The following is a 25,876-nucleotide window of genomic DNA, read 5'->3' as shown; positions in this document are numbered from 1 at the left end:
TATAGAAACATGCAGTCTCCTTGAACTTGTTGCTGGTCACTTAGCTTCAACCTTGACCCTTCTGATGAAGGTATGCATGAAAACTTAATTCTTCATTACTTTTGCGTCTCATAGGCATGTAATAACAAATATTGCAAAGTGGAAGAATTTTTACCCTCAAGTTTTTAAATGAAAGTCAGTTATTAATTCAAAACAGGGCACCTTGAGTGCACCTTTAATTCTCTGCTGTCTTTGTAGTAGCAAGGCATGGTGGCACACTGCAACACAAAATGATAATCTAGATGTTAACAAATTGACATTAAAGAATGATGATCATTTTCAAAGTGCAAGCAATCCTTGACATGCTATCAGACACAATAGAAGACAGGATATTTTATTCATTTAAGGGCTTCGTTATCAATCCCTCTTCAAAGCACTCAGAACTCATGCACCTCAAGTGTGTAACAACTGACCACTGTGATAATTAGCATAAGCAGTTAAAACCAAAGGGGTATAGGTAAGAGTGCACACGTATGTGCTTCTGATTAAGTATGAAAAGGTGGCTGTGTTCAGAAAACCATTATACTGGTTTTCAATTAGATGCACCACTCTGTTTTTGGTCTGTCAACCTCTTCTTTAGAAAACCTGAAGAAAAATGATTAAAAGGAAACATTATGCCAGTGTATCGAAACCTGTACAATAGGCCACCTCATTAAACAACTTTCAGCCTCAGAGAGGCCAGGATAACCACAGGTGCAGCAAGTACAACACTTCAGTTTCATTAGAAAAGTAACTTCATGCAAAGCAATACATCTTGGTCATCTCTTTGACTACCATCTTCTTGATAAATTATAATTCCTGAATTATAAAGATGCACACTTCCAGCCACTCGAAATTTCTGGTTTCCACCAAGTTGGTAGTTCAGATATCTATATCTTCATGCCAAAAGAGCAGTGTGAACTCTGTATTGTTATAGGCAGCCTAGCCCTAATATATATATATTATATATATATATTATATATATAATATATATATATATATATATTTATTTATTATTATTATTTTTATCTTTTTTTTTTTTTTTTTTACCTTAGCCTTGTTTTTAGGGATATTGTAGATAAGAAATTTTGTGTACAATCAGTCATAAAATTCAGAAATAATATAAGCAAATTTGTTCCATAATAGATGGAAAAAGATGAGCTTCTGACATAGGAAATGAAAGTAGCTACCTGATTTTTGGGGCCCAAGTCACCTATGAACTGCCCATATATTATTTGATTTCTGGTACAGGAGCTGCTATGGATGGAAGTGAATGTTGTACTTTAGTAACTACTAACCCAAGTGGTTTCAGTATTATTTTTTCCTCCTTTTGAAGACTAGATTTGTTAACCAATCAGCTATTGATATGATCTTTAAAACCAAAGGTTTTTCAAACAAAACTGGAAAGGTAAGAACAATGAATGTGACAACTCCCTAAATGCAAACACTAGTTTCTTCCAAAACCAAAAGCTGCAGGAGCTAGAGCTAAACTGCAACAAGAAAATAAATGACAAAAGTCATACCCTGAATATTCCCAGTAGGCCATTTGTTCAGATGAGTGGTTGCTACAGCACAAACTCACCTTATATGAATTCAGCCCTAAAAACCCAAATTGGCTTATTTGCTATTTTTTTATTATTATTATTTTGTTGTTGTTTGTGTTTGTTTGTTTGTTTTAAGTAGATAAATATCAGTAACACCACTGGAGACAGACCATTTCCAATCATACAACAATAGTAACCAATCTTTGAGAACTTTGCTTCTGGGTACAAACCAACCCTGGCAGAATTCATCTTCCAAAATTCACTCATGTCTTATTCTTTGAATACAACAGTAAAAAAAAAAACCTGATCCATCAGAACTGATTTCCTGCTGTGGTAGCAATACAGCTAATGCTGATGGTACAGTTATGGCAAGAAACAGTATGAGAGAGAAGCACTCTCAGTTGAGTTCCTCTGGGAGAACTACTCCCTTCCAGATACAGTTCTCCATTTGCAATGGATAATCATACTGCACTCATTAAGCTTGGACTGAGTTTAATGTTTAAGGAGGAAACTTGTAACAAGCAAGTGGTGCTATGTGGGAGAGAAATGTCTACAGACCTTCAAATTAAATCTGGTTAAAAGAGACAAAAAAAATAAATGTATTAAATGTCAGTAGGCACCACAATACTTCACACTCATGTCTTGTACTAAGTCTCCATTCCTAGTGTTGTGCTGTCTCCTATTCTTTCCTAGAACAAGTGATTTTTCAGAATAGGATCAAAGTGAGAGGGTATTGAGGTGGTAAACTGAATTTTGATGTCTGAAGCAGACAAAATGGCTCTGAGTAAGCCATTGAGGTACACTGGCCAAAGTAAAAACAGCCCTGCTACTACACTAAGTTACATCAGAGATCCCACTACCCCTTGGCTGTTTTCCAGCACTGGCAGAAGATAAGATATAAAGCTCCTTCTCTGATTAGTTCTCTTTCATGTATGAGGAATTAGCTTAGTATATTAACATTTAATTAAGTTAAAAATCAAAAGCTTAATGAAATGACTACACAGCATCACTATCTTTATGGACCTAATTGAATCACAAAGTGAATCATTTTCTCTTGCAGCAAGAATACCTATTAAAAAGGGCAAGTATTTTCAACTTCATGGTGAAACGTAATCATCTGCCCTCTCTATACCACCCACCCATGGTTAGAGGGGAACAGAGGCTGGATTTAAGTGGTAGTGATGGCTTCACATTGGAGCTGGTTGAGAAGCACTGCATTATATCAGACTTCAACACTCATGGATGCAGCTGCCCAAATTTCCTTTATCTGTGCCATTTGTGAAATTATGGAGCATTATTTCCAAATGGTTGGGCCATAGCACACAACAACTAATGCAACGAGTACAGGGATAGCAACTGTTATTACTGAAAATTAGGTGACTCCAGTCTCCTTTGTTGTACAGTGCAACTTCTGATTTCTCTAAAACCAGATGAAGTCCACAAGAATTCATCAACACTTTGTCTTAATAATGTCCCAGTAAACATCTGGGAAGTCCCCAGATGTTTACACTCTTTGCTTGCTCCATTGAGCCTTGAATCAATACCTGTCAGAGGTACCTTAACTGTGTCAGAGGTACCTTAACTGATGTTAACTCCTGCACCCTGTATAGCACTTACAGAGCAGATGTGTTCAAAGTAAACTAGTAGAACAACCATTGCTATGAAGTGGTAAGAGACCTCAAAAGATTCAATTTCTAGATGTTACAGCTTTTTACCATTCCTGGGGCAAGAATAGTAATAGATAAAACTAAATCTTTCACTTCCCCATCATTTTCTTTCTTGCCAGTGCCTACACACATTTTTTTTTATTGTTTTTTTTTTTTTTTAATCTAATCTCCATCATCTTTAACAGCTCTGGCTACCCCTCTGTTAATAATTTATATTGCTTTATCTTAACATCAGGTTCATTCTTTCAGTCCAAATTGAACATTACTGTGACACCTCCTTCCAGCCATGTTGAACACGACCAGATAGCAAATCCTGACACTAACCTATTTGATAAGAGGATCTTTAAAAGACAAGCAGTAAAATTGGATACCACAGGGAACACTTAAGAGATTCCAGTGAACAGCCTTAAGAATCCATAGAAGCATTTTCTTCTTCCCTTTCAAATTTCTAGGCAGGGGCAGACAAATCAGCCAGCAAACCTTCATGCAGGTACCGTTTGCAGAAAGTTTTGTTTGCATATTATAACAATTTTGTGAAATATAAACATACAGAATTTTCAAAAGGCTGTCTTCAGGCGTTTATGCCAACAAAACTCAATCGTGGAAAATTTAACACAAATATTTGCATGTAACAACTGATATCCATACAATACCTGAACTAAATTGCACTCTCACTTAAGCATGGTCAGGTCAAGCTGGTGCTACTCTGCTGAGGGTGAGAACACAGCTTGGTCTATATTCATTAGTCCAACTTTCATAATGTCAGAGTCAAACTGGCTTTATTTAAATGAGAAACATATGTCCACTCCACAGGCTCCATTTCTACCTAAAAGAACTCTTCATGAATTAGGCAGCTCCTTTCTTTTTACCCACCTACACTTTTTCCTGTTAACTGCTGTGATTATCAAACTTGCCAGACAGATTGCATAATGGATGATACAAGAGTTGCCATGGTAAATATTTCTACTCCTAATAAACACCTAACTATATTCTTTCTAATGTCCCACAGCACAAAGGGAATATAAAAGTATGATTTAAGTCTCTTCTTGCCAAATTTCATGATAAGATTCTCAACTACTGTTTTTTAAGCAGGGCTAAACTGATATACTTCCCATAATGAACTGGCTACACTAAGGCTTAATAAGTTTTGTTGGTGTTTTTTTTTTTGTTGTTGTTTTGTTTTTGTTTGTTTGTTTTTAATGCCATAAAACAAATGCTTTCTTAAGCTGGATGACAGTTTTTCCAGACCAATGTCCTTATGCAAAAATGTTTTTCTGCATGTAATGACATTTACCATCAAACCCTAAATGCATATACAAGTGGAATGTTATTTGTCCCCTCCACTGATGAAGATTCAGTAAGTCACTTCAGCATCAGTGGAGTTGAATTTTCCATCCTGTAACACCAGTTCATTCAAATGTAGTTGTTTTTTCCAACACAACCTCCACATACATATTCTACATTGCATAGTGTGTTTTGTTTTGTTTTTTTCCTCCAAGCTTCTGACTGATTTTCTTTACTACTATTCAATTTCCTTAAACAATAAGAATTTAAACATGTTCTGCACAACCGTGTTTGTGTTGCTAGTATTCCTGTGCCTAAAAGGTTTGTTGTCAAGATGCATGGTGATGCTCACTGTGTACATACCTTATATTAATAACACTAGTAACTGTGAAAATCCATTGTGCTTCCTCTTTCATGCACAATTAAGTTCCATACTACTTCTCATGCCTCTTTGGTGTCATATGAACACAAAGCACTTCTGAAAGAGCAATACATTTTATTTTTATATGAAAGACCTATATTCCTGACCATGATCTCTAGTCAGTTAATCAAACCATCATGATTTCTTTTTCTCTGACAGAATTAGCAAAACATAGATGTACAGGTGTGGTCTAAGCTGTAGGTCTGAGTGGGAAGATAGTAAGTGGAAGATGTCTTACATTAAATGCAAAGAGACAGTCTGTGCTTGATTATATGCATGTATGGGGAAAGTTTGCACTTCAGTCATTAAAAAGCCATTAAAAAAGTATGTTGTATCTCTTCTCTAAGTCATTTATAGACAGGTTTCATAAGGGCCCTCTTTTGCTGTTTTTATATTAGAAGCCTCTGGTCCTGATGGTTGGACATTCTTTACTAAGACTGGCTTATGATTCAGCCAAACATCCTTCAAGCTGCACATCCACAACCATAAAACTTGTCCACACCTATAGGACTACAAACACACCTGTCCAGTTCTATTTACCTCCAGTCCTTGCACTCAGTTATATACTATTCCCACTCTCGTTATTCCATCTTTCCATAACCATTTCTTAGAGGCATGTAGTATTAATCACAAGACCTACTATTACTGCCAATATTGTATACCTCAAAGGATCCTAAAGAGAAAGTGATCCCTCAAAAATGCACATTAGCCAATCTGCCAATACATGTTACTCTATACTTTCTCAGTGTTCACATTACAGGAAATTATTTTGCTGCTTCAGTGGAAGTCTCAGGTTGTGTAGGCCCCCGTTTTGCCATGTTGTGGGAGGAGCAGTTGTATGTTCCAGCACAGTGTGAAGACACAAAACTCCTTGTGATCTGGAAAAAAAAAAATGCAATAGCCTTGACTACTGAAGTGTGTTAAGAGAACTTAAATTCAGGGTTTTGCAGTACTCCGCAGTTTGAGACATCTGGCAGCTCAAACTCTAATTCTCTTTGTTTATTTTTCTATATGAATGAAACTTTTCCCTACAGTTTGAGTCAGTAAATCCAATCCAGACTGCTCCTAGACTATGTGAAAATATGTACAAGAAATGTTATGAAAACCTTTAGCCACAGCAAACCTGAGTTCTGAGGCAACACAAATCCTGACCCAGGCTTCATACCTGGTGTAGGCCTCACCTCAGATACCTTCAATCCAGTTTTATTCAGATTAGCTGATCAAAGCAGAGGGGGAATACTAACAAATTCTGGGCAAAGCACCCAAACACACACCCTTACAATGAGCCCAGATGCACAGCTGGCTAGGCCACGGATCCTGCAGGCTAGGCTGTAGGGCTTACCACACCCTATATTCCACCACCTAGTATGAGAAAGCTAAGGTTTTTCAGGCAAATCTGAGAACTATTGTCACACTCCCCAACCTAATTGGGACCCTGAAGCATAGAAAGTTGAAAATTAGAGCCTTCACTCTTAAGGAATAAAGCAAAAAATGTTTCAGGAATACTTCATTGGAAGGCTGTGAGTTGGCTGGTTTTGTAGTTAAATTGGGACTCTGTATGGCCTCCACCTGATCACTTTAAAACTATTGATCGAAGCATCTATGCCTGGAAAAATCTTTTTTTGTATGACTTCCATTTTTTAACTGCAATTTGAAAGATACTGTAATAGTTATGAATTCCCATCGAGACCCATTATGTTGGCAATCAGATGCCTCAAAAGGGCAAAAATATTCCAGGCAACATTCACTATTCTGCTTTGAAAGAGTTGATGTTGTTATATTTTTCTGTATTATTCAACATATAACAATGAAGCATTTTGAATACTTTGAAAATATTCTTTTACTATAGGTACTTAAAAATTTGAAATAACATAAAATATTTCTGGAAGATTGTTAGAACTTAAACTTATTTTTATCAATATCTTCTAATTAGAAGGAAGCAAAAATGTTTACCAAAAAGCTTCCTGAGCCAAAGTATGTAACATATAGATTTATTTATTTAAGTGAAATGCACTTATCTGAAGCTAGTAACATCTTTGTATGGTAGTTATCTGCAATGATCACTGAGAACCCAGTAGTAGAAAGACATTTCTAGTAACGGAGTGCTGAAGTAGCTATCCAGAGCACCTTCTCTGAAGGCACTGTCTTTCACATCACTACTCAGTCATTACCAAAAAGCATTCCTACAAACAGTATCCCTTGGAAGATTGAAACATAAGAGTTTTCAGGGCCATCTCTTGATCTGGGAAGGCATCACCCTTACAGAAATTTTGGTCTATGCTTCAATACGTGGTCTGTTTTGTCTGTCCTGAAGTAGTTAAAAATGCACACAAGTGATTTCCCGGAGAGAAATTTAGCAGTTAGGAAGTTTAAGGACAGTGCACTTAGGTGTCACAGTAGGAAGATTCTGGGACCAAAAAATTATCCTCCACACTGGTGTTGGAAGTACTTATGTTAAGTTAGCATTATTCATTTAAAAATAGCAGGTACCACAATCAACAGAACTGTATTTAAGGTGGATCTAAATAGGATGCAATGAGTTATAAGACTTGCCTTTATACTTCTTTTTCAACTGGAAAGCTGGAAGAAACTTCTTCAGAAAACTACAGAACAGTGGATATTGAAAGGGACCTCCCGAGTTCATGTCATCTAACTGCCCTACTCAAAGCAGGACCACCTAGAGCTGGTTGCCCAGGACCAAGTCCAAATATTTGCGTGTTCTTATTGTTTGATTAAATTTCACCAACATATTGATTCTTCCTCCTTCAAACAATCATCATTGCATGTTTCCAGCTTTTCTTTAGGGGCCAGAATTTGGGGTAATGGCTTAACACAGAGCCAGTGCAATAAATTGTGCAGACTTGCTGGTGACTGGAGGGCTTTCAAATCTTCTCTACACAGTAAGATTGAAGATCATCCACACTGAAAAGGAGAAGAACTCTAGTTCATACATCCATAAAGCAGCCCTGGGTTTCAGTCTTGTATAAGCCTGGGTGGAGATGGTAGAAGAGTTTGGGTAAAATGCAGGCAAGGGTACTTTAAACCTATAGCAAAGATAAATCCTAAGGACAAACCCAAATAGCTAAGAGGACATTTGCTTCACTACTATTTCTATATGTCAGCTGCAAATAAATTTCTATTAGATTAGAAATATTTCTAACCTAATATTTTTAATTCGGTTAGAAATCAGGAGCGAAGCAAGATGACTTCAAAAAAGCTATAATAATTTACACCTATCAAGATCTTTGCTTTTATGCAGGGTTGGTGTGTTGTTGGGTTCTTTAGGGTTGTGGAAGAGCTGATGAAAGGTGAATGACATGAAAGGTGACCTGCATCTGGGAAAGTAAAGTTTCAGCTTTTGGGGGGAGAAAAGTATTGAAAAGGAAACACAGAAGACCCCTTTGAACTGCAGCAGATAGCAATGAAACCAAAAATCTCAGAACAAGTAAATTAATAAATAAGTCAGATTGCAGATTGTTGCACAGCCACAACAAGCTACAGAGTTTATTGTTTTGTTTCCAGACTCAGGTCTACAGAAAATAAATATATGGGGCTCGGGGCATTTACAGATAATGAACATCCAGACTGAAGAATGTACCCCAAGGTATTTTGGGAATCATCTCACTGACAGAACAGAAATCAGATAAAAAACACAAGAAGAAAATATGATCTGCAGAGACACAGAGAGGCAGAGACTCAAACTGACTGGTAAGTAATGGCATCTTTCCACCCATAGTACAAATAACTACATTTGAAGTTTACTGGGGAATGGAATTCAGCTGATTTAGCCCTGACGTGTTTCTGAAGTTTTGTCTAGTGAATTAACTGGTGAAGTAACACACTTGCAGTCCTGTTAGCCGTCTATAAAAGCAACACTGACTCCTTCCTTCCCCACCATCAACCTCCACCTGACAGCTGGGTAGCTGCTGGGGACCTTTTTGTAAGCATTAAAGCATGCTGATCGTTCAACCAGGTTTTTAATCTTCCCAAGCACATTTCTATCAGGATAACAGGAGGTGTTTCGTTGTTTGTTTTTTAAACAATTCTGCAATTGGCATTTTCATTACTCCAGACATCTAATCTCTGCTGCCTGAAGGCAAATATATCAGTGCAGAGATGGTCACCTGGAGCTACAGCCCACACGTGCAACACTTTGTTCCTGCCATGTGCACTCTGAGGGCTCTGGCTTTGCATTATTTGGTTCCAAGTTGAATAATTTTTCTGATGGTGTTACTATCAGTGCAATTCACACCAGTGACTTTAATACCCAGGTACTGAAGCAAAACCAAGAGAAAACCTTACCTGACCCCAGCATGATATTTTCCTGAGATATAGTTATTCTTGCTAGGTTTTGGCACTGAATAGCCCATTAAATTTGACTGCAGTGTGAAAAAAAATATGTAACGTGCATCTTTCAAGGACTGGAAGGTGTGCCATGTCTCCAAACACAAAACAACCTCCCTCAATCTTAATAACAAATATGCTTAAACATTATCTGCAGTAAATCCAAGAATGAAAAGAAGAGCCTTCATGAATTCACTTCAGATCCAATAAGCTTAAAATCATTCTCCAAGCTGCTAAAAGGCTATACAAGGTTTTTTTACAATTAATTATTTTTTGCCCTTTGTAAGGTGCTACCAAGTTAACTATAATACTTCATTGATACTGTTGCCTTTGCATTGAAATGGGAGTTTAGATCCTCAAATATTGCAAATTGAGTTCTCTGTATTGAATTTAGCACATGGACTCTATCTGCTGAATATTTACACCACATCAGCATGTTCTCTGATGTTAATTTTAGTTTCTGTTTATCAGTTTACAATTATTTAATCAAGAAAGGCTTTTGAAATGCATTGTTGCACTTAGAAAAATACCAGAGATGAAAGAGAGAGGAAAAGCAGCAGATGGGTAACAGTTCCAGCAGGATAGTTCAATTTCCAAACACCAAGCTACCAAAAGCACATCAGCCTTCCCATAGGTTTCTTTTAAAGTTTAGCAACAGCACGTTAAACACACCTCCAGTTTATGACGGATTTCAGTGCGAACATGTCCCATAGGAACTGCTGCCAAGGTCCCCCCAGCGAACTATCTTGCTGGGGCTCAGCTCTGCAGGAGACAGAGGGGCCCAGAGGCACTTGAGGCTGCTCTGGGTGCTGTGGGGCACAGCAACCTTCCTCCCTCAGGGACTTTTTGGCCAAGCAGCACCCAGACAATGGGTGTTGCTTGTAGTCTTTTGCAGAACAGGAATCCCATCTCAGGTTGAAGACCTTATAAACTGAACAAGGGGACAAGAAATTGGTTTCCTATGTATGCATAGAGTGTTCCCATGATTTAACACACTTTCACGGAGCTGGGAGCATGCACTAAGGCTGGAAATTAAGCTGTTTTTCTTTTCTAGGACTGTTTTCGTGTGCCCATGCAATTGGGTCTGTGAGCATTTCCCCAACCCGGCCTACAACTGACTTAGAAAAGGGTAGCATTACAAGGAAGCAAGACCAGAAGAAAAGTAGTTTCAATCTTATATTCTAGCCAACATTGTGGGAACTTAAACAGTCTCCTCCTTTATTAAGCAGCGATATTGGAATGCTTAATTAATTACTGTTTATATTAGCATATTATGTTTCTTAACAAATGGAATTTAATGCTTACTGTATCCTATAAGACTGCTCAGTCTCAAGCTCATGCAAGGACCTGGAAAGCCCTTGATTTCTTGCCAAGAAAGTAAAAGCTTTTACTTGACTGTCACCTCCTGCAAGCAAGGTGCAACATGCAGCACTGTCAATAGCTATTTATTTAATGGTTATTTAAGATTTTATGTCCTGTTTCTGCACAAGAATTTCAACATCTTCTATGACAAAAATCTTTTTCTAGTGTCTGAAAGGATAAAAGGCTTCAGTATGGTAGCACCTCTCTCTTTCTACTGTATGTGAAAATCTCTTGCAGGGCATAGCACAGCAATAAGCTTTGAATGGAAAGACTTATGTCCCAACCTCTGCCTGCCAACAGCTTCTAGCATAAAGTTAGCTCATTTAGCTAAATTCAGATGACAGCAAAGCAACCAGCTCCTGCTGGATTCAGGAAGCAATTATTTACATATCTGGACTAAATTTTAATTGATTCAACTCTACATTTTTAAAAACAGAGATTGCAATTTCCCTAACTCAAAAGGGTTTTTGCAGGAACTTAAAAATCACAAACTGCAAGACAATCAGACACAGTGAGTCCCATCAACACAATAAGCACCAATTACCTTGCTCATAGGGTGAGAAAGCTCTCAGCCAAATCAGCAGAAGCAGATCAGCTCTGCAGAGGATGACAAGGTGGGAGTTGGAGAAGACAACGAGGCCACATGTTCACCTGCATGGACAGCTCCAGAGCAGGGGCAGCTCAATGGCACCAACAGGTCCAGCAGTGACCCGATGCACACAAAGTGACAAGGAGGTCCAAGAACAACCTGGAACAGCCCCAGAAGTAGGGCACTGCGGCAGATAGGGATAAGCAAGGATCTACCCACAACACATGAAAAGCCCTGGCAAGGTGCTTTGGCTGCCCTAAATGTGGCTGCAGGGCCAGTGGGCGGGGGTGCATCCCAGGTGGTCTCCTGAGGCTCCCAGGTGCGGGCATTGAAGGCCCCAGCAGATAAATAAAAATAAAAATAAATTATAAAATTTGAAAGAAAACTCTTTGATTTTTACAGATGAAGCAGAACATTTCAAAAACCTTAATTTTAAACTTCATAGTTCTCTTAAAACACATACATAGTTTCTACAAAATATCCTGACAGCAGTCACTTTACAAAAAAAAAACAGCTAGAAAAAGAAAACAGCTGCTCTATTAATCCATACTAGGCTTCGTTCCTTAGTCAAACCTGTCTGGCAGTGCTTAGAGATGCCATAAATAGTGAGCATTTCTTAGGACACCCAGGACAGTTTTGGTTTTGGCAGTTCTCCAGAAATCAGTTCTTCTCCACAATGTATTTTGCTAATACCACTTTTTTTTTCTTCTTTCTCTCTCTCTCTTTTTTTTTTTTTTTTTTCATTAGCATTGGACAGGAGCAACTGAGTTGATCAGCAGTTTCAAAATGTCACAGGGAAAAGTTAGGATGGGCTCATTTGAAACAAATCATGAGATCTCAGGACACTTCACCAAAAGAAGAGTGTACGTTAGGAGTAAGAGCAACCAATTCCACCCAGACCACTCCCCTACAGAAATCAATGGGTTACAGTGAAACCAAAGTTTGCAAATTCCAGGGAAGAAACAGCAAAATCATGCTTCATGCTTGTGGGAATGACAAAGATCACATTAATGAATGGGGCTCCTATTTGGCTCTGCTCTTGCTGCAGTCCTCTGGGTCATATGCGGTTCTCAGAGCATAATGGCAGAGTCAGCGCCTTCCTCCTTGCTCAGAGATGATACAGTAAATCTAACCATCTGCTGCCTTTTGTTAGAGCTGGGAGGAAAGGGAACGGCAACAGGAAGAATATCTGGGCAATCCATTGTGCATCTTAAATATTATACTGATAAATGCAGGCATGTGTTAGGAAAAAAAAAATGTCCTTCTGATTGATGGTGATGATATTGTTCACCAAACTCCAGAAAACTTTGCAGTGCTATCTGAATGTTATCACAACAAACCTAATGGAAAATTCAAAGAGTGAGATGGGGAGAAGTATCCCAATGTAAGTACTGACTAGACCAGACAACTGATATTCATACAAAATTCAGAGTGCCTCTGGAGCATCCTCCATCACTCATGCTCAAAGTTTCTGAATTTTTTTTTTTCTTGTGAGATAGAAGCAAAGCAAGCTCAAAATGAAAAATAAAAGTAAGGCAGGTAATTAAAATATCTTGCACTCAACCTGGAGGAAAATCCACTATTATATACACATTTATAGTAGCAACAGAGGCAAAACAAGAAGGGGAAATCCCAGGAAATCTTCCCTCAACGTGAAAGTAAAAATGCTTTCTTGCCAACCATCTCTTTATTTGAACTTGCACGCCACTGTGGACAGCTGCCAGGCAGGAGAGCTGACTTCTCTTTATCTGAGGCGAGGAACACCACAGTACAGGTCCCTCATATGTGCTGGTACTTCTCGTGTGAACCATGGGGTGAGCTCTAGTGTTGTGGCAGAGAGGGCACAGCCTTCCTGGGGAGGCAGAGAGAAAGGGAAAGGGACGTTATCTCCTTATGATAGTCCTCTGCAGCTCAGGCACAGATCAAGACATCTGAGCATGCATTTCTCACAGCTTCTGTGCCTTCTCCTGTACTGCCTTTGCATTGCTTTTCTTCCTGGGAAAGCTAACTCTGCAGCCCTGGAAGCTGAGGGTGTTCATCACCTCAAAGATATAGAGGTATGCACGACCTTGTGCTCATTTCAGGTTTTTAGGTACTGCACACCTACACTACAGGCTTTTCTTTCCCAGTTTAGTCAGTAAGGACAAGAAGTATTGTGATTTTCAATATGCATTTTAATATATATTTTAAGCATACATCAAATAAAATGGGAATTCAGATTTGAAAGTACTCATTTTGCAACCAATATGCATAAATATTGGGATGAACGTAATTTGAAAGGTGTCAGTATCACATACCAACACACTACATCATGACTCCCCATGTGAAGTCACAATAATAATGCACATAATGCACAATCCTCTGATGTACAGGATACATATATATTTGCCATGCTTTGGCCATTTGCCTGTAATCAGCTATCCTGCCAGCCTCAGCAGTACCACTAGCAAGAACAGTTCTTTGTATGAGCTTCCTATTTTACATTTTAAAATTCAGTTTCACAGTTTTAAACAGTTGTCTCACATTAGTAAGAAATCATCAGCTTTTATTTTTCTGTTCCGGTATAGGATTTTTTTATTTTATTTTTCATTTCCTGTTTACAGTTAAAACCTTAACATCTATTTAAACACAGATACTTCCTGCCACCACAAATAATTGAAGTAGCTGATGATTTTAGGTACTCAGCAATTTACTGATTCGGAGAGCACAGTATCTCAGCATACCTTCTGCTTGGATCTCACGGTTTCACTGCAGAGCAAAGAGAGTTAGGAGTATTTGATCTAGCAAGCACATGTTTTATTAAATTATTGGCATTCTGCAGATTTCCATGGGGTAGTGATGACTTACATTGCTTATCATTTCCTTTGGCTAAATTGCCTCATTCCATGTTTGACCATGTACAAAAATAAAGTGCATATTATGTTTACAGCAGAGACCAGTATCATTTTAATTCACATATATTAAATTTCCTGTGTGATATTTACAAACTCCTATTCCACATTTTTCAGTTAATTGATTAATTCAGTATTAATTTAAGTATTAATATTAACTGGGGAAATTACATTGTTATCACAAGATAAATAATTTTTTTATACTCAATCTCAAATTCTCCATGTTTTGTTTTGTTTCTTTTTGTCTTGGGGTGTTGGTTTTTTTTTCATATTACAAAATAGATATGAAGAATAACTTGTGCCTGGAAGAGGTTTAAATAGGTCTTATACTCCTGATACAGGAAAATGTAGACAACATAAATAGAGCTGGCAGGCACAAAACGTGCATGATCTGGCTTACAGAGATGCCGCTGAGAAGATTCCAGACTGACCAAGGCTTTCTGTGCCCTCTGTGGTCTGTAAAACAACTCCTTGGCCCAGCAAAGAACATTTTACCTTTGTAAAGCTCTTTCTTTCCCTACAGACAGGGAAATGGAGGAAGATGCTCGATTTCACAGAACATTTTCTGTGAAACAGAAACAGCAAAACCTTTTCTGTTCAGCAGCTGAGCACTGGAGATGTCCAGTCCAAGCGCAAGGCACTGGCAGCCCTCTCAGAGATGAGGTCCTCACTCAGATCAGCAGGGGGATTTTCAAAATTTCATATCAAATGCAGAGTTAAGCATGGGCTCCACGTGCTCCAACTACCTGCAGGCAGTTGAGCTGAGAAGAGACTCCAGGCCAGCTTGCAAACTGCTTCTGCTCTGCGGGGCACACACACGACAGGGTTTTAATAGCAGGAGAAATGGCAGCATAACCTGTTGTTCAGGACATCACCATAGGGATGTTTCCATTTACTTCTGCTTTTAGGGAAAACAAACCCACTCCAGTAAGAAAACAGCACCCATGTTTTGCCAGCTTTCAAAAGGCAAGACTCGGCTTTTCTCATTTTATTGCCTTGATGCTCTCAGCTGAACTCAATCTTCATACCTGAGACAAAACCAGCAGCATTGATCTTTTCTAACTATGCAATTAGACATAGATAGGCAGGCTTACAAAGACTGGGTGCCCTCATAAAAGTACATTCATTTCTGTTTTCCCAGGAAATAGCACAGGTGCCTTAACGTGCCCTTTTAGTTGTATGACCCACCAACAGTAGGTGCAGACCCAACACTGTATGCACCCAACAGCTGTGCAGTTTTGCTGGTTCACCATCATGAGCTGCCTGGACAATTTGTTCCACAGTACATTCTCTTTTTCTGAATCTTAGCATGTCCTTTCTGAAGACATCAGGCCTTTCTACATGCTGAAGGACAAACCACGACTCCATGAGAAGGAGTTTGAGAGAAGTGAGGCTTGTGCATGGCATTCACACTTAACAACTAAAAGTCAAGTCAGCTGGTGAACGGGAGTGGCCAGGGTTACAATAATGGGGTCACTCTATTGAATAACCTCCAGCTACTCTGAGTAAAATGTATTTATTATGGATTGTTGGCCTGTGTGTTTTTTAATTGTCTGGAAACAGCGAAGGCATCAAGGTGATTACAGGAACACCCGTGACCTAGGTTCTGGTAGCCCTGTGGCTGTGGCCCTGCACCCATTGCTCACTTAGCACTGCCTGGTTGGCCCAGCCAGGAAATCTGGGACTGATGGAGATGAATTTAAGTGAACTAATTTATTTCTGGTGCTGCAAGCCTCTGATTTTTGTACTTTGATAAGTGCTCATAACACAGCCTGATTTGAGGCATATCACCGAAAGTGCCCAGCAGGCAACCTCTGCCCTGTGCCGTCACTGGAAGGAGGATGTGATGCTCCTCCCGATGGCATGTCAGAACATCTCGAGTTCCTTCTCTGAGCCACCCTAGAGATGTCTCTCCCTTTCAGGATGCCAGGGAGATGGCCAAAGAACTGCAGCCAGGTGCTTTAGGTTTGCCTGTAAATGCCTACCACCACAAACTACAGGCTGAAAATGTACCTCTGGTACTGCGCACGCTTTTCCAAAAAAAAAGTTTCCATGAGCAATAGGGCTGTGAAGGAGTGGGAAGTAGGTCTAACGACGGGTGAGGAAAAGAACAAAAGGGGTGGGAAAGGAATAATGGGAGACAGTGAAAATGTGGGTTGAAGAACAAGAAATCTGAATCCAGGTCACAGAGTGTTCTGAAAGATCAGAAAGGCAGCAGAGAGACCTGAGCAAACAGCTGGGGGGAAAACTAAGTGCATCCACCAGCAACCAGTGTTTGGTGGGTAGTTAAGTAAGGCTGTCAGGTGCAATGACAGCTAATTACCGATTATCCCAAATGTTGCTTCACTTAGATACTCCTGCACCCGGTGCTTCATCTCTTTGCAACAGCAGGGAAACAGGCAGGTTGCAAAGGCCTTTTCCCTCCCAGTAACCACTGGCTGAGACTGATGTGAGATTGTTTCTCCTGCTCTGCTTCCACTGCCAACCCCCAACACACCGATTTTTAACCCTTTTTCAACTCTCAGATGCCTGAGCCATTTCTTAGAGGGGTACCATTGTAAACCCAGCAAGCACATGCTGTCTTTGGTGAGGCCAGGAGTGGCCGCTGAGGACATCCCCGCACGCTGTTACATGGGCTCAAAAGTCTCTGCCAGCAGTCAATTCTTTGGCATTAGCAGTTTCCAGGTTTCACCTCCACTTTCCATCCTGTAAGCCACCTCCTGATCCTCAGAAATCCCCAGAGCCTCTGTGTGAGGGCTGTATCAACATGCTTATGCCTTCATTGCATGCTCCTCCTCATTTTACCATGGAGCATCACTTTCACGAGCAAAGACAGGTTGGTAAGATGTTCCCAGATCACCTGCTGCTGGGGGCAGTTGTGCAGGATGGACTGGAGAAAAGCTGCTGGCCCCATTCTGCAGCACAGCGATGTTCCTGCATCCCTGAGGCTCTCAGAGCAGGCAGCACCTGGCAGGGATGAGGCAGCCTTCCCCGCAGGGAGCACTGGCCCTGCAGCAGCCCCCTCTCTAGGGCTTAATCCTTCTTATACAGAGCTATCCTGGTGTGTAAATCCCACCTGAAATCAACTGCATAACGTTTACTCAGTGCTGATTCTATTTATTAAAAATAATGAACCAAAATTTAAAAGAGAGGAAAAAAAAAAAACACACACACAACAGATGTCTGCACTGCTCATTCTGGAAAGAAAATACCATAGATCCCTATCTCCCCAGATCAGGTGGGAATGATTATAGACTCTCATCAGGAACGGCACACATACTAATAGATCCAGAGGTGTTTTATACACAACCCTGCTCTGGCTGACAGCTCAGAATTTCCTTAGGGTGCTTCCCCGATGGAATGAATTCCATCTTCGATCTGTACTGCAAGGGGAGGAAACAGATATTTAAGTTATCAGTGTGTTTCTCTGGCTTTTTCTGCTTGATACTAGTAAAATAATGTGGGGAACTCAATGTTTCTGTGGCTTTCAGTGCGCATGCTAAGGCTCATTCTCCACAACGCAGACCCTGCCAGCGCAACCTGCATTACGCTGCACTGTTTTATCATAGGGCCTGAGTGGTCCTGAGCATGCCTGACACAGAAGGTGCTTATTTATGATGGGCTTGTGCAAAGGCACGACCAAGCAAGTGCACTGGAGAAGCCTCTGGCAGCAATTCCAGCCACCAGGAGGTTGCACTGCATTTTAAATTATTCGTCTGCATAATGTATGTGTGTTGGGAAGCGGGGATGAAACACACCCATTAAATCGCAGTCTTTCAAAATATGATGTCACAACAAGTCGCATCCTATTAGAGGGATCAGAAGATAAATGTTTGCTGCAAGCTGGTGAAAAAAAGCCAGCAAGAAAATAAAGCTTTCCACACTGTGTGTAAATTGTAAAAGATGAGTTCTTGTGTTGTCGAGCTTCTGCCAAAGACAAATTCTTTGCTAACTAAGTGAAATACAGCACAAGACAAATATCACAAAAATAGAGATAGCAACTAGGCTTCCCAGCAGAGAATGTCAAAGCTATTTCCAAATGCAATTGTGTTGTGGTTTGGTTTGATGCCATTCAGGGCTTTGCTTTCACCCAAGCTCACTCATCCAAACCTGGGGCAAAAAGTTCATATCTCAGGCTGTGGCATATCAGCCATTACAGAGATAAGGAACTGCTGTTTGAGAAAGGTGGAATTGGAGGGCTGAGATAAAATTAACGAAGCCTCCTGTTTACACTAGCAGGCGTTACTCAGGCAGTGCCAGGCTGAGGAAGGACAGCTCCCAGGTCTCCCCCAGGCAATTCTCGAGATGCCAGGAACCAGCGGGCACGTTGCCCAAGCAGGGCCCCTGCCACCAGTGTTGGGAAGTGGATTCCTGCTGATATCATCTACGTTTGCACATTGCCGTGTAAGAGATGCAGCTGGTGAAACCCATGTGCTGTGACAGAGTTCCCTTTTTCTTCTTAAATACTAGACGGAAAAGATGCATTGCAGGAATTCCACATTTCAGTCATGTTTTCAATGTGTCCTGCTTTCCACAGATTTCTATTGCTCAAAGAGTGGCAGCTGTAATTCCATCCGCCTGGCAGCCATTGACAGAGACAATAAGAGCACTCTGGGCTCAAAAAATGGTTATTTAATAAAAGCAATAGGAAAGCTCCCTTTGTTGTGGTAGCCCGAAGCCAGATGGGTTCCAGCATCGTATCTCTCTTCATTCCTTAACTTAACTCATCCATGGGAGAGGGGGTCAGCACGGCTAAACACACAGCCTTACACGCCACAAAGCCAGCAGGGACCCATTTCCCAGGGATGTGTCCCGGGGGTAATTACTGTCTGCAAGCTCTGCAGCACCTACCTCTGCCTACCTGCAGCTCTTAGACACCCAGTAAAGGGTGAATTTGTATTTCAGCCTTTGACTCTGTAGAAATCCTTTGCTTTTCATGAAGTCTGCAGGAAGTTAATGATCTCTGAAACCATAACCACAGTGTAAACTCAAATGCAGATTACAGCAAGCATGTTTGAACAGTGAGGTGCTCTGTTCTTACAAATCTTTTCTTTTTTTTTTTTATTGTTCTTTCTCTCTTTCTCTCTCTCTCTCTTTCTGTTTCTTTTGTCGTTCTTATTTACTAGAGTCCTAAGATCTTCTAAAAGTATCTTTTTGCAAGTTGGGAGTCACTCAGATGTGTCCTTAGAAGTGGCTCCTAGAGCTTTTGCTGCATAGTCGAACATGTGAGTTTGCTGGAGGCATATATTAATGGCTTTAAAATGGACTTTCAGCAAACGGTGCCTTGGGAGCACCCCTTTAGCCTGTACTTCAGAAACATTTTGAAATTAAATACAGTGAAACAGACAGGTAGAAAAATAGACCATATTAATACTAATAAAAGCCCTAATAGACAACAGACTGCAAGGCCATTAACATTCTGGTCATGGCTGGGAGAACAGACTGCAAACTTTGGAGGCAACTACAGAGGAAAATCAACTAATCGTAATTTTGAAGAGAAACTGATGTGAGTGTGAGAACATCAGCTGGTTCTGCCTTGGTTGTTAACAGACTCTGTTGCGATCCCCTGCACAGCAGAAATATACCATAATGAAAGACGAAGCATGTAAATCAGCAATCAACTCTTGCTTCTTCTTGACACATCAGTAACAGCTAAATGAAATAAAGATTTGGGATGGTCCCCTGGGCTAGTCCTGCACCACTTAAGTTGAACCCTAATCTGCCATATTTATAATGTAAGCAACTTCAATGGATTGGGTTCTTCAAAATTCAGTGTAATTTTGTAAAGCAAAGTACTTGGGAAGCCAGCACATTCCAAAGGGCTGTTAAAGCCACTGACAGTGACAAAAGCGTTTGATTCCATGGAAGTTTGAATCTCTGGATCGGTATCAGTACATCACAAATACATTTTTCTTCATACTGATGGTGTGCACAAACACACTGCTTTGCAATCTAAAATCTTTTTAAATACAGTATATCTATCTCTGTGTGTTGTATGAAATGCTTGTGGAATGGGGAAAAAATTGAAGGAATTATGAAAATTCCAGTATTTTAGATGGAAGTTACATTCTAACACATTTGGGTATTTTTTACACCATTGTACACTTCAGATGAGCCCATAGGTGTTCATTACGTAGCTAGCTCATGTACCATCAAAGGACAGCTTAAAAGCACATTTCAGCAGGACCTTGCCAGTTGCCAGTAAGCGATAAAGAAAATAAAATCTATCTAGACCTTCCAATTCTTAAATATAACAGTTTGTGAAAAATGACAGCACATGGTGGGAAAACAAGTGATACTGCAATATTTCAGCCAGAAAACTCCACTATCATTTGGGCAAGGAAAAAACCTTCTGGCTTTCTTTCACTCCGAGGTAGCTGACTCATTCTTTATTTTAAAGAAAACAATCTGAGTTGCCAGTTAGTCTAGTTTGTGTTTTTAACAGGTGTGTGGCATGGCATGTTGGCTAGCTGCCACCGCTGAGGCTGGCTTGGTCTCTGGGAAGTTCCCACTTTGCTGGAGAGAGGGGTAGGAACATGGTTCTGATAGGCAAAATATAAAATACGACAATTTTTACTGCTCTTGGATTTAGTGCTTGAATGTGTGCAGAGCCCCTTTCTTCCTTTTTTTCATAGGAAAAAATAATTGTAAAGTGCCATATGAAGGGAGAGCATGAGAGAGGAAGGAGCACCCGCTGCCACCGCTGCTGAAGCCACAGAGCTCAGTGAGATGCCTGGTGTTGGGTACTCACCTCCCATTTCCATCCTTTCCTCAATTTTCCTATGGAAACAAGCTAGCCAAGAGTTAGGAACTGCCAAAGGAATGCCTTTGTAGGGTCTGATTTCCCAGATTGTCTTTGATCTTCAAACCAGATCAGTAAGGACAGGTCACCGAAAAGCCCCAAAGCTCAGACGCTCCCGATGCCAGCACTCCCAGCTACCGAGATGGTCATTAAAACGTTAATGCTGTGTGGTTCACCTGCTTTCATCCCATTTCTCTTTACCCTAATCAGGATTTGGCACTTAGACAATTAAGTACTTCCAGCTCCAGCTGACAGTTTCCTTTCAGAGGGCATCGGGAGAGTTATAAAAGAAATGTTCCCTTGCAGAAAGAACCAAAACAGGCCGAGTTCAAATGTGTTGCAATGTCAAAAAGTATGTTCTGCTTCATTCAGCAGCAAGAGAGCTCAAACTTGCCTGAACAGGAAAGCTGGCACAATTATCTGTTTGAGTAACTCTCTGACTTCTTCAACTCAGGCTTTTCACATAGGAAAAATAAAAGCACGTAAATCTGATAAACGAACCGCTCCGTCTGGAGGAAGAGCGGCTCTTCATTTCCCATCAAGATGTTGTTACGAAGCACTATGAAAACATGTTATACCGTGTCGGAGACAAAGTTAGTTGGGATTTTGGAAGAGCAACTGTTCATTGGCCTGTTCGCAAGCTGCAGAACTGATGAAAAGCAAAATGCAAGAACATAAATTATAAAGTGATGATGGTTTGGGTCTTATTGCAGTTAAAACAAACAAACTCTGCTAAATGACTTCTTCCTAACGACATTCATTAGAAAGTGCTTTGGATCAGTTTATTCTCTCTAGTGAGAGGGAAATAAGGAGATGTCAGAGTTTAGGAAGCTAGAAAAGGAACAGTGCAATCTGCAGGAAACCGCACGAACAGGCAGCAGACACCTCACACACAGCCTGTGCATTTCAGCTCCTGGCTCTCTCCCAGGAATTGTCTGCTGGTTTGTATGGTATTTCCCTGCCCACAGAAGCAGCAGCCAGGTTTCCTATCCTATACACATTTGTGTAGCAAAACAGTGCTTGATGCAACTTAGTGCACGCCAAAAGTTGATTTAACCTGCAGCTGCTTCTAATAACTCCAAGCAGTCAAAGAGCAGAGGTTGCACATTGCTGGGGGGGGAACTAACAGAGGCATCCAAAGGATCCAGATGGCAGCTTTGCTGGTGAGCCACCACAGTAGTAGCTACAAAAACAAAACAAAACAAACAAAAAAGGAATTAAAAGAATTAAAGAAAAAAAGCTTGCTCATATTTTATGGTCATAACACAACTTGTCTTCAGCTATGTACTTACTATACCACTTTCGCTACAAGTTTCAGTCCTTGATTATGTCCAGCTTTCTTAGAAAAGTTTTGAATGATTTCCCTCTCCCTTTCCTTTTATTTTTGTCTTCCTTCTCATTTGCAATAGGTCTGGATGACATATTGCTCCTGGGAACAGAAGTAGTGTCCCAGCTCAACACTAGAAATCAATACAATTAGGAGATGCTATAAATCTAGTTTTCTGTGAAAAGCAGGGAATGTATTTTGCGTTCTAAATAGATAAAGCTTTCCCACATTTTGTAAAGCAGGTGAACTCACATCTGCGAGTACCTGCTGGGTACCAGGGTTTGCACTCTGGACTCACAGAGTAGAAAAGGTTCAGACAAATGAACATATGTCAATAGCAGAAGCAGTGCTCACAGTCTTTCATCAACAATGATTCTTCGGAATAAACAAATAAGTACTATTAATAAAAAGGCAGCATTAGTTTTCAGAATCACCTAACCTTGACCAAACAAATTAAATAGCACAGCGATATAATCAAATAATATATTAAAGACTCTTACCAGCCTATTAGTAGACTCAAACATTAAAAATAGCTCTGTGAACCTTCCTCCCCTAAGATTTTCTTTCTTTATTTCTACTGGACTTGGATTTCTTGACTCATTTTATGCATTTCAGACCTAATGTTCACACTGACATTAGCAATGACAGCCGGTAATAATGCCATTGTCATTGGATGCTGACTTCCTGTAATCCCAGGAGTGCTAATAAATGCTTGCCTGAGCCAAGCCTGGCGATATCAATGGGGAGGATTCCTGCCACCTTCAGTAGCTCCGTTGTTCACTTTCCCAGTTTAAGGTTGAATCAAGAGGTGACTATTGCAAATAACACAAACATCACCTGGGCTTGCTCAAATGTCAGGTTTTATTTTGGGCTCTGCAGCACCAGGAGGGAGCCTGGAGGAACTCTGACACTGAAGGCAACCTTTCCTTATGTAATCTGCTATACTCTCTGATTTAAATACTTGCTTCTCAGTAGAACAACATGCTGCCACAGGAGGATCCCTGGGGGAAAGAAGACACGCAAAAGAGCCAAACAATTTTCTACAAATGCATCTACTTAATGGGTCCTTAATTCCAGTTATCTTACAGGTAACAATTGTTTTCCAGCCAAATTCTCCCCAACTGACAAGAGAAAGTCTTGTCAACAATAAAACAGCATAAGTCTGTCTGGTTAGAAGTTAATGAACAATCCTATTGTTTGGCAAAAATAAAGTGACACTTAAAAAAAAAAAAATCCGTAACTTGAGTAAAACTTAAATCCCAAAATGCTTTTGATAGCAAATCAGAGGCAAAGATTTTCCATGTCAGAATACGCCCTTGAATTTTAACACCTGCCTTCTCTTTATTTCACTTTGGATTCAGACAAGGATTCACACAACAACCCAACGATCTTCATAAGCCAAAATAGCTGAGCACCAACACCAAAGGAAATTGTCTGCCTTTATTTGCTCCTGCTTCTATTTTGGGGTTCTCTGTGCCAGCAGCCCTGGAATGAAGATGACCTGGGAACTAAACTCAAGTTAAATGGACTTAACAAAAACCTGCCAAGATGAAACAGTCCCCAAACCCAAGTGCAGTTTTAAGTAGATCAGATTTCTGTTGGAGAAGACCAAATACCAATGGCCAGAGACAGAAAGTGGGGCAGAAACAGAGATTTACATCAAGGTACAGCCCTTTTTATTTATTTTTTCCCAGCACCCAAGTGAATGTGTTTTGGGATTGGAATATTCTTAATATCTGGCAGCACATCAGCATTGTAGGAGCCTGGTTGCAATAGAAACCTGAGTTGTAGGTACCTAGGATGTCCTATAGGAAAAATTTTCCTCCAAGTCAGCTGGTACCAGATCAGGCACTGTTGGGAAAGTGGTGGCTTTCAACACCAAAATCCAGAGTTATTCAGTGAATCCTATCTTTGGCCTTAACAACATTGACTGAACCAGAACATACATGTAACATTTGGTTGTGTGTAAACCCATCATCTTTTTGGTGTTTGGTTTTGGTTGGTTGGTTGTGTTTTTTTTTGTTATAGGCACCACCTTTAAGGATGGTGTATTCTATTTTCCTTGCTACAAATATATGGGTAAGCATGAGAAAATTAATTCATATGCATTGGTGAACTGTACAGCTTCAGCCTGTGCACCTGGTTCTGCGACAAATGATGGCACTCTTCAACAGAGAGCACTGAGCAGTTAAAGAAATAAAACAAAAGCAATCAGAGAGCTTCAAATCTTCCAAAATAATTAAACTCTAATTAAGCATTCTGTTCTCACTTTGATCCATAGATCATGCAATTTAAGCAATTTTCCACAAGGATTTGACAGTCACGTATGGCAAAGGAAAAGCAACTTTTGATTGATTGTTTCACTCTGTAAGCAAGTAAATTGAATAATACATGGGATAAACAAATACTATAAATAACAGCCCCCTCAGAACAAATCCAAACAGAATTTTTATTCTATATATCACCGCTTTAGGGCAATATATAGGCAAAGCAAGGGCCCTTGCCTTTATCGATCCTTATTGGCCAACTGTAAGAGGTCAGCAAAGGCCTGTTACAGAGATACTTTTTTTCTTACAAATATTTGTTACCTTTGCAGAGTAGAGACAAGGCTAGACCATGCTGGAGAATTGCCACAGCTTTTGGGAAGGAGGATGACTCAACCTCTCTTAAAATGATACATTCTGCATTTCTTTGGTCTGATACTGAAAAAAACCTTATGTAAAACTTGTGAGTTTATCAGGGAAGAAAGAAAATAGCAATAATGTGCAGTTAGCTCAGGTCAAAGCGTGTCACCCGACAGTATTTTTAGTAAAGCACACCTCTGCCTGGGTGGTGCACCAAATCAGACTTCTTTTCCAGCTAAAAAAATGCTGCTTTGAGGGACCCACGTGTGGCTTTATGTGGGCATCACTCCACCACAGCTACCCTTGCTCCTCCTCACCGCCTATGTCCTGGAGTGTGCCAGCGTCCCAGCACACTGAGCTTCTCTGGGACTATGCCAGTGCACTTAAAAGGCACATGGAACTCTGTCCTAGTCTTCATTTCAGAACTAATACAGGAAGAAAAAGACAAATTACTTGGTGGCACTGAGGGGACCCCAGAGCTCTCCAGCACCTCTAGCCATGATAGACCCCTCTGGTTCCCTGTCTTTCACAGCTGGCAGAGGAGCTGTAAATCTCACTCTGCTGCCTTTTCCATTCCTGCACTGCAGAAATATATTTATGCGTTGCATTTATGCTAAATGTAGGTATACTTTAATTTTGCTAAATGTGCCAAAAATAGAGATCATACATCATTAACACTGTGTGGCTTTCAGATGAGTCGTTACATGTTTATGGAGAAATAAATATTTATGCAACTATTTACTTCAGTTTTATGGACGATATATTCCAAAAGGATGCATCGCCTTCAGCACAAAAGGTTTTCTATATCATTTGGTCTGTAGATATTTTATCTCATTCTGTAAAATTAAGCACTCTGTTCAGTCAAACAGAAAGATACAATAAATAAAATTTGCAAGTGAATTTATCTTTGTCATCACTCTTCTGTTTTGTAATATCTTTTTATCCAGTGATCTCAAAACATGGGCAGTATCTTATAAGAAGCTGTAATTTCACACAAACGTAA

General features: G+C 40.1%; 1 long non-coding RNA gene across 1 annotated transcript; it reads right to left on the bottom strand.

Annotated features, from left to right (window-relative positions):
* Nucleotides 1–4,989: 4,989 nt before the first annotated feature.
* LOC110353865 (uncharacterized) lies at nucleotides 4,990–11,511 on the bottom strand. The gene is made up of 2 exons (XR_002405013.4): nucleotides 11,185–11,511; nucleotides 4,990–5,812 (listed from the first exon to the last, which is right to left on the bottom strand). It is a non-coding gene; the product is annotated as an uncharacterized lncRNA (long non-coding RNA).
* Nucleotides 11,512–25,876: the final 14,365 nt, after the last annotated feature.

This window comes from Anas platyrhynchos, chromosome 21, assembly GCF_047663525.1.
Source record: "Anas platyrhynchos isolate ZD024472 breed Pekin duck chromosome 21, IASCAAS_PekinDuck_T2T, whole genome shotgun sequence".
In the NCBI taxonomy this organism is placed as follows: domain Eukaryota; kingdom Metazoa; phylum Chordata; class Aves; order Anseriformes; family Anatidae; genus Anas; species Anas platyrhynchos.
The sequence above is the reverse complement of the archived record's forward strand: the minus strand, read 5'-3'. Positions and strand labels throughout refer to the sequence as shown.